The following is an 18,381-nucleotide window of genomic DNA, read 5'->3' on the forward strand; positions in this document are numbered from 1 at the left end:
AGATGAATGTAGTAAAAAAATTATACATACAGGTGGAATGGTAGAATCCACTGAACTCCACTTCTAACAATTTCATTTAATTCGCCTCATCATTATTATAATTAACAACCAAATAGCCCAGAATATAAAATAATGCTGTTCAGGGCTCATTTCCATAAGAGAGCTGTTTTGAGATTTGCTTCCCTGAGGAAAGCATCTCACACACATCATCCAGCTGGACTCACAGGTGGAAAAAAAGAGGTGGGGGATGTTCCTCAAAATTTCCCTCCACCCTCCTGGATGTAATTCCTGACAGCCTGACTGCTTGGCTTTCTTCCTCACTGGGCAATGCTCAAGCAAGTTTTCCTTCAGGATGGAGTTCAGTGAGCATCTGGCAGGGCCCTCAGAATAAGAATGAGAGATGGGGTTCCACTTCCAGAAAACCCGAGAGGGAATTCCCTGAGCAGGGAGCCTGGCCTTTGCCCAGAAGACCCTTGCTTGGATTTTGCTCAATGCCCTAAGTGACCCTCCAAGCCACAGGCTCCCCACCAACACGGGGTAGGTAATGAACCTGTTTGCTCCCCAACATCTGTTGAGAATCTATGCATGCTCTATCCATCTTTTTTCTCTCAAACTTCCCAGCCCAGAGTGGTGTCTAACTTGTAGTTGTGGGGTACATGATCTGGCCTACAGGAATGAGGGACAGCAGGACAGTGCAGACAGAGCACGTGACCAAAGTTTCTATTTGCAGAAGAACCATACTCAGCTGTCTTGAGCCCTGTACCTTGGTAGCCCGGCCTAACTGAAGCCTCACAAAAACCCTATGAGGGCTGTAGTTTTATTCCGTTTTTTAAAATTGTGTTTTCTAAAACAATCAAAACAACAAAAAGAAAGCCTAATATAAAATTTACCACTGTAATTTCTAAGGGTGCAATTGAGTAGTGTTAAGTATATTTATTTACTTTGTCATGTGACCAACCTCCAGAGCTCTCACATCTTATAAAATCAAAACTGTACCCATTGAATAACTCTCCATTCTCCCACCTGCACCCCTACCCAGCCCCAGCCCCCCATGACCACCATTCTACTTTCTGCCTCTATGAATTTGACTACTCTCAGAACCTGATGTAAGTGGAATCATACAGTCTTTACCTTTTTGTGACTGGCTTATCTCACTTGGTGTAATAACTTGAGGTTCGTCCATGTTGTAGCATATGACAGTATTCCCTTCTTTTTTTTAAAGCTGAATAATAGTGTACTGTGTATATACACATTTTGCTTACCCATTCCCCCATTCATGGACACATGGGTTGCTTCCACCTTTTGGATATTAGTAAATAGTGATGCTCTGAACGCGGCTATATGGTTTTATTCTTATTTTTACAAATGATGGTACTTAGATTCAGAAAGGTGGGGAACAGCCCAAAGTCACATAGGGAGCTAGTGACAGAGGCTGAGAAACTAAAAAATCAAGGGGATCAAAGGGATCAAGGCTCAAAATTGTAAGGCAAAGTGCCGCTCACTGGAGGCCCAGCCCCTCCAGTCTCCCTGCTAGGGCCAGAGGCCGAGAAGACAGCTTTACGTGTCTGGGCTCCATGGCTCAGATTTTGCATAGGCTGCTGTAGAGATGTTCTTCAGGGCAGTTGTCTTCTCCCTCCACACTCCCTCTACCCTGCCCACAGCTCAGCAAGGAAAAGAACAAACTGCCACCATTCGCAAGGGTGCCTGGCCGGGCTTGCAGAGAGAAGAGACCACCTTCAGAGCTCTCCTCCTGGAGGGTGAGCAGCATGGAGTAGAGTGGGAAGGGGCTGGCTTGAGAGAGATGCAGAAAGCGGCCAGGTGTGGGGAGGCCTGGATCTGTATGCTCTGAGCTAGAAACAGCTATTTTGGTTTTGTTTTTATAAGATTTATTTATTTATTTATTTTTGAGAGAGAGAGAGTGCATGCATGAATGAGGGAGGGATGGAGGGAGAAGCAGGCTCCCCGCAGAGCAAGGAGCCCAATGTGGAACTGGACCCTGGGGTCATGACCTGAGCTGAAGGCAGATGCTTAACCGACAAGCCACCCTGGTGCTCGGAAGCAGTGGAAGGAGCCACATTGGTATGTAGTCCTGGGACTGGCAGCATCAACACCCATGCATAAAAATGCAGAATCCTGGGTCCTGTCCTAGACCAACTGAATCATTTCATGTTACAGGGTCCCAGAGGCCCGAGTTAACATTAGCATCTAAGGAACGTAGCTTTAGAGCTTTTCAAGGTACATATACACTTATAACATTTCTTCCCCATTTTTAAGCTTCACAAAATCCTGTCATGACAGGGGCGATGGGGCAGGGAGGCAGCTCCCTGCTTTTCCGGTATTTTTGGGCCTCAGGCCTCTGAGGCAGAGCAGAGCTCTCCCTGCAAGAAGGGCACTACTTCCCATGCCCTCCACCCCCTGAGTCTCGGGGTGTGGCTCCAAGTCTTGGAGGGCGGCTGCTCGAGCAACAGGACATTGTTGAGAGGGGCAGAGATAGGAAGGGAAGCATCACTCTGGTTGAGTCAGGCATACACATTACAGACTTACATCACTGACCCTCCCTGAGGAAGTCGTTGTGTTTACACCATTTTGTGGAGAAGGAAAAGGAGATTTAGAGAGGTAAAGTGCCTTATCTGGGGTCACACAACGCCGTGGCTTCCCGGCCATGTTCCCAAACGTGGCTGTTTCCCTTGCCACCTACTTTCCAGTAGGTCCCAGTGTCAAGTTCTCTAGCCCTATGGTCTTAGGACGTTTGGGCAGGGCTGACAAGGTCAGCCAGGCTCTAGGGCTCCAGGGCTAGAAGCACAGGGAGAGTGAATGTAAGGATGTGAAATGAGGAATAAGTGAAGTATGCACTTTAATTAATAGCTTGGTTCCAGGCACTTAAATGGGTCACTCAACAAACATGTGTTGAGTGAATGGATAGAACAAAGAAGAGATGACTGGCCTATCCCCTCCTCCTCAGAGACTTGGAGACACCTGTCAATATGTTTTCAGCTTCTGCTCTGTGCGTGGGGCTGATGCTGACCCAAAGGGAATATCCCAGAGACCAAATGGTCTGCTCTCTTCCATACCAGCCACACTGTGGCAGCCCCAGGCTCTCTGGGACACTGGCTGCCACCTCAAAAACCATTGCTGGAGAATAAAAAGACAATGCTTAAAATGGGAAAATTTACCAAAAGCTTTAGAAACCAAGAAATCCAAAGATTCGATCCAATCCAATCATGTGCCCCCTGTTTTTATGTCTTTCAAGAAACAACAAAGAAATGCAATGCTTAATTATAGATTTTATTTTGTACTGGTCTATACTATAACTGTATACCATCTAATCACTTTCTGTGCATTCTATAGTTTATACTTACTCTGTACTGCTGTGGGGAGATCCCTGGGTTGGTTTTGGTTTTGTTTGATCTCTTCCCCAGTCCTGCCCTGAGAGAACCTCCATCTTTGTAGCACGAGGTCCAGAGGTGGAAGGAGCCCTCTCTCTTTCTTTTCTCTGACCGCTTCCCTCAAAGGCAGCATAAGGCACGGAGAAATGTGTCTCCATGGCCAGAAGAGCCAGGAAAAGGGGTCCCGAAGAGCTGGAAACAGTTGGAGAGATCCTAGGGAAAAGAGCATTTCCGTGGGATATATAGCTAGTTGTAGAATTACTGGGTCACAGAGTTTGGGCTTTTCTTGCAGTTTTAATTTGCATTTCCCTGATGACTGATTTGCATTTCCCTGATGCTGAGCATATTCAAAACATGCATATCCTTTTATGTAAAGTGCCCATTTTTCTGTTGAGTTCTCTAACTTTAGAATGATTTGTGGACGTTGTTTGTTGCTAATATATGTGTCGCAAATACCTTCTGCTGTTCTGTTCCTCAAGGGAGTTTCAATGACTGAAAGTTCAGTTTTCTTTCTTTTTTAAAAAAATTTTAACAAGGAGGAAAGATTGGGACAGGGCACCCTTTTCTAAAAGTTCTTAACTTTAATTCCAACTTATCAATTTTTTCCCCTTAAGTATTCCTGCTTTTTGCGATCCACTGAAGAAACCTTTGCCTACCCTAAAATCAGAAGATATTCACATGTTATTTCTGAGAATACATAACGGCTTACCATTCACATTTAAATTAATAAACTGTCTGGAATTGGGTTTTGTGATTAGGGTGAAGTCAGGGATCTGACACTGTTTCTGGAAGAGACCATCCACACAGCAGTGTTACCTTTGTGACAATCAGGTAATGCAGGTGTATGGGTCTGTGTTAGGACTTTACATTCTGTTGCACTGATCTATTTGCCCAAACTTCTATTAACTAATTATATAATGAGCCTCACTGTCCTCTAATCTTTGTTCTTCAATATTGGCTTGGCTATTTGCATCCCTTTGCATTTCCTTGTAACACTTAAAACCAGCTTGTCCATTTTCTCCAAGAAAACATCCTTGAGGTTTGACTCTGATTACATTGAATCCACAGATCAGTTTGGGGAGAACTGACATATTCATAATACTGAGTCCTCTATTTCATGAGCATTGTATATTTTCGTATTTTTATAGATATTCTTTAAAATCTCTTGTTGTGATTTTTAGTTTTCAGTGTGGAGGTCTTGCACCTCTTTAGTTATACTTATTCCTAAATCCTTAATACATTTATGCAATTGTACACGGTATTTGTAAATTAGAACTTAGATTCTATTTTCTATATGGTTTGTATAAGGAAATACAGTTGATATTTATATGCTGACCTTATAGCTCAAGGACTTTTTAAATTCACGTACAATTTTTAAAAATTCACTTAGTAATTCTCATAATTCTAATTCTATTAATTCTACAACTATTTCCTTGCCTTCTCTTCCTTATCCCTCACCACCGACACCCCTGTGTGAGGGCAGTGCACAGAAGAGAAATGAAATGAAGTCCAGTTCACTTTATATCCCCTTATTAGCTGAATGCTGCCACAAATGTAAAAGCGAGCAACCTTACCCAGTGTGCCACAGACCATGACAGGGACTGTCTCTTTAAATTGGCGGCAGACTCCCTGCTTGTGCTTGCTTCATTAGCAGAAGCAGCCCCAGCTCCTGCAAGCCTAATTCTAATTTATCTCGGTTTGTTGTCATCCTGTGACTCAGGCAAGAGGCTACATTTCTGTTTCCAATTAAAGCTTGATTAGCTCCCAGGCAAGAAACTTGGGTGAAAAGCTGGTAATAGAGAATCAGGTGGATTAAACCTGGTAGAGCATAGCAGAGCTTTTAGCATACCCCAACCATCCTTTGTCTAAGTTGTCCTGTGCCTGTGGCTCTGCCTACAATTGCAATAGGAAAAAAGAGCAAGTAATACATTTTCTAGATCTCTGGGAAGGCTCTGAATTCCTCCTCACTTCTGCCCAGCCCACAAAACCTTTACAAATGTCATGCCATGACCGGTGATTGGGACACCCTCAGAGACAATGTTGTATACAAGGAACAACAGAGATTTTGATATTAAACCCTTTAAATCTGAAGCTTGCACTCACTCACTAAGTCACCTTGAACCCAGTATCTACCCTCACTGAGCCTATTTCCCTACATAAAGAAAGTTGTCACTGCTTCCTCTTGGCAACTTGGCCCCACCCCTAGCATGGCAGCAGTTAATGTGAGCTGGGCCTCAGCTTGTGCTCTAGGGCTTGACACATTCATTGTCTGCTGCCTGGACATGTCTCAGATTTGAGTTTTCAAGCCTTGACTTGGTCCAAGCACCAAGTCACTTACTATTTCTGTGGGGAGTCTGCTGGGGATTCTCTCTCCCTCTCCCTCTGCTCCTCCCACACATGCATGGGCTTGCTTGCTTTATCTCTCAACTAAATAAATAAATGTTGAAAAAAAAAAAAGTTTTCCTGGGGCACCAGGGTGTCTCAGTTGGTTAAGTGCCTTTAGCTCAGGTCATGATCCTAGGGTCGTGGGAATGAGTCCCATGTTGGACTCCCTGCAGAGCAGGGAGTCAGCTTCTCCCTCTTCTTCTGCAGCTTCCCCAGCTTATGCACACACACACTCTCTCTCTCCCCCTCAGTCAAATAAATAAATAAAAAAAATCTTTTAAATAAGTAAATAAATAAATGAATAAATGTATTGCTGAAGGACTACTCAGAGGGTGGTTCCCAAACCAGCACATCAGCATCACCTTGCACTTGTTAGAAATACAAATTCTTAGGTGCCTTCTGGGACCACTAAATCAGAAACCACTGGGTAGAGCCAGCAATCTGTTTTGCCAACTCTGTCATGTTACTCTAATGCATGTTGAAGTTTGAGAGCCATTGGTCTAAGCAAGGACTGGAGACAATGCACACCCAACTTGCTGGTCTCATTCCAGGGAAATGGGGGCAGCTAAGGGAGCCTGGTATGCACACTGAGGGTCCTGGGAAACCGTATGCAAAGCTAACAGGTCTCTCAGGAGGAGCCCACTGAGGAACATGACACACCAGCTTCTTCTATGAGTCTTGACTTTAGCCTGGCATTCAAGGATCTCCAGGCGGTATCTTCTTCTCTAAACTTATCTGCAAGACTGCTCTGCTCCAGCAACTTTTCTTCTCTCTTATGTGGACCCTGTTAATGTCTCCACTGGGCTGTTATTATATACTGCTATCGTTCAGAGGCATGTCATACCTGTTACAGTCCTTCTGAGATATAAAGGTCCAGATCAGCACTCCCAAAATGTGTTCCTCTTTGTGTTGGTACATGTTACTGAAAACAAGTTCTGTAGTCAAGGAAATGTGGGAAATCATGGCTTTTATGGGTTCTTTGCAGCAAGATTCACCAAATTGTTTAATCAATGAATATGCACTCTGAATTCCCAAAAGAGCTGATGTGTGTGTATATGTGTGTGTGTGTGAGAGAGAGAGAATTTTCCAAGTTGATTTAAACATAAAAGCCCTTTCCTCAAAGTGTTTTGAGAGACCTCTCTTGAGGGCCGCACCCACAGAAAGGCAACCCAAGACCATGGACTTGCATATTTAGAGTTCATCTGTGAATCTAGTCTCCACCTGGGCTGATGATACAACTATTCTCATGGTGCTAACACCAAGCTTGGTGAATCTTACGTGTTAAGTAAGGTTTTCATGCTGCTGCCACTGCTATTTTCCATTTGAATAACATTTCTGAAATAGCTCTTGAACTTCACAATGTCTCTCTTTAATTACTGTAGGATGAAGTCATCTTTAAGGTGCTTTAATACCCAGGTAGGGCAATAGGTTTCCTCAAATGTTAAAAGTGTTATTTGCAGGGTGAGCTGGACAGCAATCCAAGTGCCTTGATCCCCAGTCCAGATTCATCTGGATCTAGCTGGTTCTGGGGGAGGAACAGGTCTTGGGATGTTCCCACATATGCCAACAGTCACAGTCGACAGAGAGAGGAACATGAGGGTGTAGGTGACAGCATAAGTTTGGTTGTTCCTGCTCCTCACTGTTCAATATTAAAAATATTTGATACAGAAGGTACAATCTTCCATTTATAGAAGAAATCACGGGGCTGTATATACAGCCTGGTGACTACAGTTAATAATATTCTATTGCATATTTGGAAGTTGCTAAGAGAGCAAATCTTAAAAGTTCTCATCACAAGAAAAACTATACAACTGTATGGTGATGGATGTTAACTAGAATTATTTTGGTAGCTGTTTCACAGTATCTACAAATATTGAATCATTATGTTGTATACTTGAAACTAATATGTTATATGTCAATTATACCTCAATTAAAAAAAGAAAAAGAAAAATGGCTGGATTTCACAACATGTTGCACACCTTACACTCACACAATGTTATGTGTCAATCATATCTCAAGAAAGAAAGAAAGAAAAATAATGGTTATTAGCAAGCACAGCACAATAATTCTGACTTGTCTAGAAACCTGGAATATAAGAAAATATAAGAAAATATAAGCAGAGCTGCTGACTGGTCCAGCAATAAACAAGTAAGAGAAAAGTGATAAGACAGTGATGAGATAGTGACATGAAGTCATTCCTGATTTCTCTGTCGGTTCCAAGACTTAGCCTCTGAGACCACAGGACACCAATCTCCAAAGTCACAAGCCATTCAGCAGAGGGAAAGGGACATATTAGCATCTACAAGGGGTATTCACTGGGCACTACGGGCTTGAGATCTGGTCAGGGCACTGCCACTGTCCAGCCATTAGGTCTATCTGCCTCAGTTTCACCAAGACAAAATGATGATAACGTTCAAAATATTCTTTGAATTCTTTTTTTAAGTTAATATTCTTATTTTTTAAAGATTTTATTTATATATTTATTTATTTATTTGAGAGAGAGGGAGAAAGAGAGTATGAGCAGGGAAGAGGGGCAGAGGGAGTGGGAGACGCAAACTCCCCGCTGAGCAGGGAGCCCCACATGGGGCTTGTTATCAGGACCCTGAGATCATGACCTGAGCTGAATGCAGAGGCTTAACTGACTAAATCACCCAGGCACCCCTATTTCTTTTTTGTTTTTTTAGACAGAGTAAGTACACAGGGGAGGAGAACATGGAGAAAGAGAAGAATCCTAAGCAGAGAGCCCAACAGGGGGCTTGATCTCACAAAGCTGAGGTCATGACCTGAACCCAAATCAAGAAGAGTCCGATGGTTAACGGATTAAGCCACCCAGACGCCCCTCTTTGAATTAAGTGAATCTATTTTCAGCACAATAACAGTATAGTTTTTGAGGCTTGCCCCATTTGCTCCAGAACACTTAGATCTTGGGCGCCTGGGTGACTCAGTTGGCTAAGTGACTGCCTTTGGCTCAGGCCATGATCCTGGAGTCCTGGGATCGAGTCCTGCATCAGGCTTCCGGCTCAGTGGGGAGTCTGTTTCTCCCTCTGACCCTCCCCTCCCTCATGCTCTCTCTCTCTCATCCTTTCTCTCTCAAATAAATACATAAAATCAATCTAAAAAACGAACACCTAGGTCTTAAGGGAAATTGACCTTTGGGACTGTCGTGTTTTCAGGAAGTAGGGAAAATCTCCAAGGAGCCCTGCCTCCTAAAGACATGATGCCAAATTCAGCCAGAACCAGAGCTGGGAGGAGTGGGTGGTGAATGAGCTGAAGGAAGGAGGTTGCTCTGAGGGCAATGGTGGTAGCAGCGCTGTGATTTGCAATGGTGATATTAAACCTCAGGCTGCAGCAAGGAAGGGGAGCTGAACAGAAATCTCTGCGTCATTCCAAGTCAGTAGCAACCCTCTGGCTACCAGCAAAAGCAGATGCACATCATGTTCATGTGTTCAAATAGCTGCAAGTAGAGTCCCACTGTGCCCCACTCATATTCCTTTCCAGGATTTTTGTGTTTACTCTTACAAGCGTATTTCTTAGACAAATTTTATTTTGTGGTATCAAGTTCCAGCATGATTTTATAGATTGTTTTGGGAAAGATAAACATCTTTACAATGTTGAATTTTCCCATGTCTGGACAGGATATGTCTGGAGAGTCTGTCTCCGGGTAAAAGAGTTTCGCATCCCTGATACAGGCTATCACTGTGTATCAGCAAAGATGGCTTTAATGAGACTGAGCAGGCTGATCAGAGGGAGAGTTGGTTCAATACGTGCCGAAAACAAAAAGGCGTTCTATTTAAAAGCCACTCGTGGTCATCCCTTGGGCCAGGCACTGTATTGCGTGTGCTGTTGTGGAGAATACAGAGGTAAGTGAACCACCCATTAGGATGGCTACTATCACAAAAAGCAGAAAACAACAAGTATTGAAGAACGTGGGGAAATTGGGACACTTGTACACTGTCGGCAGGAATGTAAAATGGCGCAGCCCTATAAAAACAGTATGGAGTTTCCTCAAAACATTAAAAATAGAATTACCTATGATCCAGGGACACCTGGGTGGCTCATTCTGTTAAGCATCTGCTTCAGCTCAGGTCACGATCCCAGGGTCCTGGGATCAAGTTCTGCTCAACAGGCAGCTTGCTTCTCCCTCTGCTGCTCCCCTTGCTTGTGCTCGCTCTCTCTCTCTCTCTCTCTCTCTGACAAATAAAAAAAATAAAATCTTTAAAAAGAAGAAGGAGGAGGAGGAGGAGGAGGAGAAAAAGAAAAAGAAGAATTACCCTAAGATCACAGCAGTTCTCCTCCTGGATATATTTCCAAAAGAATTGAAAGCAGAGTCTCCAAGAGGTGTTTGTGGAATCATGTTCACAACAACACTATTCACAACAGACAAAAACTGGAATCAACCCACGTGTCCATTGACAAATAAACGGGTAAACAAAAAGTGGCATATCCATAGCTTTAAATACTGTATGATCCCATCTATATGAGGTACCTAAAGTAATCAAAGTTATAGAGACAGAGAGTAGGAGGGTGGCTGCCAGGAGCTGGAGGGGAGGAGAAATGGGGAGTTGTCTTTCAACAGGTCCAGACCTTCCGTTTCAAAAGGTGACAAGAGTTCTGGAGTTGGAGGTGGCGATGACTCCACAACAGTATGAATGTCCTTCATGTCACCAACCTGTACATTTACAAATGATTAAGATGGTACATTTTGTGCATGTGTGTCTTTCCATAATTAAAAATCAAATCAGGGAACCCCGTGGGGGAAGATGAAGGGCGGGAGTCCCAGGACACAGACAAATGAGGGCTGTCATAAGTGTATGGAGACCAGCTGTGTGGCGCAGTCCTACCTGGGCAGGAGACTCACTCCCAGGCTCACGGAGGCTGGCGGCCTTAGGGAGGGACTCCAGGAGAATCGAGGAATGGCCAGAAGAAGCTTCCTCAAAGCATATTCTGAAGACTACAACCACATCTACTTTGTCACGCGATATGCTTGTGAGCTCCTGAAACAAAGATCACCCTGGAGTGGTGAATTTCCTCCCTTTCTCCTCTGTGTTTACCCTCCCAAGTCTTTCTTAAGTGTTCTGACCCTCGGCCTTGCTACTGACAGATCTATAGCTCTGGCCTGGCCTTGGCAACCATCCATAGCACTCCAATAAAAGCTGCACCTTTTCTCTGCTCCAGAGGCTTCCATTTCCCATTGCAGAAGGTCATATCATTTATTACAACGGGCTGAAGCACATTTTGGAAGGTAAATCTGTTAGCCTGCAGGAACTGCAGAGTTGACACTTAATTAATTGGAAGAGTAGATGTTGGCATTAAGCCTCCAAAGAAATCCATTAAAATGTATCTAAATATAATCTAAATACTGAGGAACAAAAGGGTCTGAAGTGCTTTCAGCAGAATTCCTACAAAATCATGAAGAGCTGTGAAGCCAAGCTCTGCATCCCGATACCAACTATAGTTCATAAATACAAAAAGGTCAATCTTCTTTGTAAAACATTTTTTTTTGCTTCGGAAAATATATTATGCATATTACGTATGTTATGTGTCTTAACATACGTGAGTGTATGATTGTTATTTTAAGATGAATTAGTACATACATATTTTTAATTTCTTGCCGGTAATTTCTGATAGGGTGAATATCAGTAGCTATAGCTCATATAATCAAGCTTTTCTGGGGCGTCCTCCATACCTTATAAGAGTGTAAAGGGATCCCGAGACAGATAGCCCAAGGCAGATGTAAGAACTATGTCCTGACATGGAGGCAGGCCATGAGGGAAGTGCGGGTTCCTGAATGTGTTGTGACTTATCCTGTCAATATGGTGGGTCAGGCGCTGTTCCTTCATGCCCTCCTGTCCCACCAGCTCTCCTGTGGCACTGAGAACTGGGGGCTCTGAGTCCTCTCGGCATCCATCTTCCGCACCTAGAGAGTCCCCTGGAATCTGGCCAGGCTCCTCTCTTAGGTGAATCCCTGTGCGACCTTGTCTTTGCACAAACCATCCATGAAGGCAGTTCTCCTGGCAAGACCAGACGCTCTTGAACATTTGTTAGCCACTCAGGGAGAGCTATTATGATCATCATCATTGTTAGTAGAGAAAACAACCTCTCAAATTCAGTTTCTCTATCTGCAAAATGAGGATCATATTCCTGACTTCCCTGCTTCCTAATGTTGCTTCCAGAAACAGATTGGTTAATGTGTCTCTCCAACATGTGCTCGTGGCCCACCATTGAAAGCGGTCAATATAGAACACAGGGCGGAAGGCAGTTTCCCGCTGGAGTCAGGGGGTTGGCTGGACTCTGGATGCCATCATTTATTAGTGAGCTAATCTGGGTGATAGAATTCAACTTTCCCATGCATCTCCAGCTGCAAAATGGGAACGGTAGAAGTACCTCAAGTTCAGGCTGCAATCAGGATGAAATAAAACAAGGTATGAGTACTGCAGGCCAGTGGCCTGAGTATGGTGAGGATTCAGTGGAAGCTCTCCTTGTAACACGAAGGGAGATACGGATTTTTATTACAAAGCTTCCCAGACAGGGGTATTGTTTCTGTCTCTGCATGTCCTGCATGTGTCGTGGTTTGTTGTTGTTTTTTTTTTTTTCTCACTGATTTCTTACAGCAATTCTGTGAGATGAGCCTTACTACCTTCATCTGACAGATAAGTAACCTGAGGCTCAGAAAGACCAGGTAACTGTGTCACGCAGCTCACAAGTGACAAACCCAGACTTCCAAGTCAGGACAGCTGTGCTCCCAACCTCTCCCTCCTTCTCAGTTCGGATTCAGCTGTGGGATCTTCTGTGAGTCCTTCATCCCTGAACCACTAGACGACCTGGACCACCCCCTAAACCCAGTCCCACCTCCCCAGACCTTTGTAGATCCTCTGTCACCAGAAATACTTCTCAGGGAAGAGCATGTGCACTGTGGGCGGGCTCCTGGGAGGCAGAAATTCCTGTCTAGGCTCAATGCTCAGTCATTCAGTAAACGTTCCCCTGAGGGCTGACTGTGTGCCAGGCCCTGTGGGTAGTGGCGAACCACACACACACACACACACACACACACACACACACGTGCACACACACACGTGCACACACACTCACACATTCTTACCACACAGTCTCACATACTCCACACACACATATACATACACATACACGTGAAGCCTGCTTATGTTCCTTCCCTTATTAATACTGAGAGAATACTGGCAATACTAATTTTGAGCCTACTAAAGGTAATTTCAAAGTGGCCCAAGATGCCATTGACTGAGAGCAGAGCCATGGCATTTTTTCCCCCACAGTCTTTGGCAAACACCTTTACATGAAGAAACAGTTTGTTAAGCAATATAATAGTGTGAATGAAATTGTTAGGGAAGCTGTTTAACCTGCTCAACAGAATAACTCCTGAGCATTCTTAAATGAAGCATTTTATAGAAAATAACCTAATCTTAATTGTAAATCACCCTTATCTACTTCTTAATGCATCTCTCTAAGACCCACCAACCTCTTTTTTTTAAAAAAGATTTTATTTATTTATTTGACAGACAGAGATCACAAGGAGGCAGAGAGGCAGGCAGAAAGGGAAGCAGGCTCTCAGCCGAGCAGAGAGCCTGACGTGGGGATCATGACCTGAGCTGAAGGCAGAGGCTTAACCCACTGAGCCACCCAGGTGCCGCCCTCCCCCCCCCCCCTTTAATGGTATAAAATAACCCAGGCTTTCTCTAATTCAGCCTCCATTGCAGAATTGGTACGACTTCTATGTTTGTTCACATCAGTCATCTTCAGAAAAGGGATTTGGCGCTTATCTTTGTCCACTGTTACATTCACATCAGCTGTCATTCTGCTTTGTGGAAACTTCCTGGGACCCCATCACCACCGAGGAAATAAGGCACTTTCATATGAAGAGGAGAGACAGGAGAGTTGACAGTCAGAGAAGGCGTCCAATAGACCTCTCCTTCCTTACTGCGCTTTCCCTCAACCACAATTGTCTCCTTAATGAGGTAAAGTGAAATAGGAGTACTATTAGTTCAGTTTCTAACTAAAACTGTTGCCAGGTCTCTGAGAATATGGCTTTCCTCAGTCTGCTCCTGACAGCAGTGCTCATCCCTCATGCAAGGAGGGATATACAACATCTTCTTCCACCACAAAGAATTACTAATGATTTCCTGGAAGTCAATGTTACTGTCTTATTAATGTCAGTTTGCAATTTGCAACGATGTAGATGGAACTAGAGGGTATTACACTAAACGAAATAAGTCAGAGAAAGACAATTATAATATGATTTCACTTGCATGTGGAATTTAAGAAACAAAACAGATGACCATATGGGAAAGGAGGGGAAAAAGAAAGGGAAGCAAACCATAAGAGACTCAAGGATAGAGAACTAACTGAGGGTTGTTGGAGAGGAGGTGGGTGAGGGATGGGTTAGATGGGTGATGGGCATTAAGGAGGGCACTTGTGATGATCACTGGGTGTTGTATGTAAGGGATGAATCACCGAATTCTACTCCTGAAACCGATATTACACCATATGTTAACTGACTAGAATTTAAATAAAAACTTTTAAAAAATCAATGTCAAGTAACATAGTAGCAGTAGTTTATGTTCACTGGGCGCTTACCATGACAACCAGAGTTCTAAATGCCTTTCATACCTCAGGCCTTTTAGTCCCCCAACAATCATAAAGGTCATAACCATGATTACAGTAGTCCCCCCCTTATCTGGGGTTTCAGTAACTCACTGTCGAGTGTGGTCCAGAAGCAGATGATCGTCCTCCTGAGGGATCATCAGAAGGTCAGTAGCAGCCTAACACTTTGTCACACTGTCTACGTCACTCACCTTGCTTCGTCTCATCAGGCAGGCACTCACTGGTCACATCTTCACAAGAAGAAGGCTGAGTACAACACAGTAAGATATTTTGGAAGGGAGAAAGAGAGACCATGTTCCTGTAACTTTTATTACGGTAGTCTGTTAAAATTATTCCATTTTATTATTAGTTATTGTTGTTATTCTCTTACCATACCTTATTTGTAAATTAAACTTTATCATACATATGTATGTATAGGAAAAAAGTATGCGTAGGGATCAGCACCATTCAGTTTCAGGCATCCACTGGGTATCCCCTGCAGATAAGAGGGTACTGCTGTATTCCCCCTTTTCAGAGGAAGAAACTGATCCTACAGGAGATTGGAAGCTTACCCAAAATCAGGGAAAGAGCCTTCTCTCCCACACTCCAACCACTAACCACCATGGAACACAGCTTCTCTAGACATCTTACTCACTGTCATGGTCCAGCACCTAGGTGCCAACTTTCCAGTCACCCAGGAGTTTCTGTGTTTAGATTCTGTTTCAACTAACTCACTAGGTCCTTGTAAACAAGTTAATGTAAATAAGTTAATGTACATTAGCTTATTTAACTCAAAGGATATCGATCTTTTTTTAAGATTTTATTTATTTGACAGAGAGAGAGAGATAGAGCATAAGCAGGGGGAGTGGGAGATGGAGAAACAGACTTCCCACTGAGCAGGGAGCCTGATGCAGGACTCAATCCCAGGACGCTGGGTGGGATCATGACCTGAGCTAAAGGCAGACACTTAATGGACTAAGCCACCCAGGTGCCCCATGGCTAACATGGATTTTCCTTTTTTCTTTTTTTTTTTTTTTGAAGATTTTACTTATTTATTTGACATAGGGATAGTGAGAAAGGGAACACAAATAGGAGGAGTGGGAGAGGGAGAAGCAGGCCTCCCATTAATCAGGGAGCCTGATGGCAGTGCTCCATTCCAGAACCCTGGGACCATGACCTGAGCCAAAGTCATATGCCTAATGACTGAGCCTCCCAGGTACCCCTGATTTGGATCTTCTTAAGAAGTCATGTTAGTTTCATCTGTAATAGGTTTAAGAAAACTAACACATTTGTTCCATGTCACATTGTTATGTTTTATAGAGTTCGGCCTCTAATGGGCTGCCTCCACGCCCTCCCACCCTGTGACACCAGCAGCCACAGCTGTGTCAGAGAAGGAACATGGATAATGGGAGGCAGGACAGCAGGAGGGGATCAGCTGGGATCACGTTCCCTGGCCTCGGTCCCCACTAGACCCCAGCTAGGATTCTGGGTTCCTGCATCCTGGTCAGCCCTCTGACCCTGACCCCTTCTGTTCTGATGTTTATATAAGGCGGCTTCCTTTGGGTGGTGAGAAGGGGTCAGGTCACTTGAGAACAGAGGAGAGAGAACAGACCCTACTCACAATCCAGAACTGACCTCTTCCAGTCCGTCCCTGGGGTCACAAAGAAGAGCCATTGAATGCCCCGACATCATCAGGGAAAACGCACAGAGGCCTGGTTCCTCCCCATCAGCCCCACATTTCTGCCATTTTCCTTTGCTCTGAGTCTCTTTCATTCTTATTCCTTATTAAATTTTCTTTGTATTCTTTTGTGTTACCTGTGCTTCTCTAACTACCCCCAAATCTCTGTGAGAGGCTGACATGTATGGAGATGAACCACGGTGTGTAAGATGTCCTTGAGGCTATGAGGCCTCCCATCCCTTCAGAGAAACATTTCAGAGTCATGAAGGGCCCGGCCCTGGAGTTCTCTGCCACCAGAGGAGTGGCGATGACCCCGACAACTTGCTTTACTTTCACAAACTCAGCCCAGGCTTTTGAGAATCTTGTTTCCAGTGCCTTAGCCAAGAGGCATCTTCCCACAACGAGGGAGCCCCAAACCCCCGAAACTCCTGTTTGTGGTTACTGCCTCTGGATTTCTCATCAAGCCGTCCCAGCCAGTGACCATCTGATGGTATGGAATAACCCAGACTTTCTCCAATTCAGCCACCACTGCAGAATTGGTGCGATTTCTATGTTCATACACACCAGTCATCTTCAGAAAAGGGTATTTGGCGCTTGTCTTTGTCCACTGTTACCTTCACATCAGCTGTCATTCTGCTTTGTGGAAACTTCCTGGGACCCTATCACCACTGAGGAAATAAGGCACTTCCATACAAAGAGCAGAGACAGGAGAGTTGACAGGGGGAGAATGTGTCCAGTAGACCTCTTCTTCCTTGATATGAAGATGGTGCCTCTCTGAGAGCGAGCATCTGCAGGAAACACGTGGCTGTCTCTTGGGTCTGTTGGGACAGAGAGCCTGCCTGGTCTCTTCTGCCTCTTCTAGCAATAGAACATACAGTACTGTCAGTTCCAAATAGTCTTTGGGCAGAGAAAGCCTTGGGCACCCAAGGCAGAAATCCTATAATAGGCAGGGCTCTCAGCCAAGACAACCTTGAATACCACTGATAATTGCATGAGCACCTTTGTTTCCCCAATGTAGCATTCTTTGTCAGCAAGGATCCTGCTAGCTGGGCAAGAAGCCACCATTCCCCCACATTTCACAGAGGGAAAGTTAGAAGTGTGGATGCATCTAGGACACTAACCAAGGTCATACCCTAGGTTTGTGACAGAAGTGACTTCCTTCTGTAAGGCTGGTGTCCTATTTATGAAGACATCTGCCGTCAGGCAATACCAGTGCTGGGTAGAAGCTGCATTCAGCCTGTGATAGCACTCACCCTGCAAATGTGCTCCTTGGAAGAAAGCTCGTGATGAATATTTCTGCCATAAAGTACATCAACCCACGTGCCTACCCCTGGAACTCAGCCCCACCTCCCACCCTCACACACTCATCTTGCTTTCCCACTGTTTACCACTTCTGGGAGCACAGAACTCCGGAGGGAGTCTCCACAGGTGGACTAGGTGACAAACTTAGATGACTTTTTCATTCATAGGAAAGGCGTCCTATGTTTGATAGGTTTATGTAGGGCTAGAGCAAACAAAAGTAGCAACACCAAAACCAGAAATTAGACCCATGTCCCTTTTCCTCTTCCTCTGTCATAACTGGTGAGCCAGACATGGCCTGGTCACCACAGTAGGCTCCTATGGAAGTTGAGTTTTTCTTTGAGTAAGTTAACAGATTATGAAACCGGGCCCATGTGGTATCTTTCAGAGGGTCTAATGGGGATTAGAAGCTGCACTATTCCTGTCCCAGATAAGCCAGTTGTTATTTCTCTGCCCACATCATTTGCTGGTGGGAGAAGTGATCACATCCACAGGTCCCACTGAAGTTGGCCATAGTTGAATAAAGATGGACATCGAGCCTGGAGGTGGGGAAAGCTGGGGTAGAGGGCACACTCCCAGGCTGGGTGAAGTCTAACAGGTTTCTCTTTCACAATGTGCATGACAAAACTCAGATGCTATGATCAGACCCTGGATCATATAGATCTGGGCCCATGCTGCTGCCGTGGTGGACCAGAGCCATAGTCATCGAGTACTCTAGTGAGTGTCTATGATGGGGAGGAATCAGAAGAAGAATAGGAGAGGCCGAGGGCCCAAGAGTTAGAGACCCCAAGTTCTGACCTAACAGGTTCTGTCCCATGAGCCTGGAGGTCTTCACTTTCAGCCCTTAGAAGCCTGTGCAGTTACCTTTTGGGCCTTCATAAATAATTTCCCTTTTTTAAACATACACAAAAAAGATACTGTTTCTTATTGCTCTGCAAAGCCCAAACAAGGCAGCTCCTTTCCCCACCATGAAGATCAATGACTGTAGGATGTATGTTCAGGCCAGTGATCTGCTGCTGAGGG

The sequence above is a fragment of the Martes martes genome, assembly GCF_963455335.1.
Source record: "Martes martes genome assembly, chromosome: 1".
Classification (NCBI taxonomy): Eukaryota; Metazoa; Chordata; class Mammalia; order Carnivora; family Mustelidae; genus Martes; species Martes martes.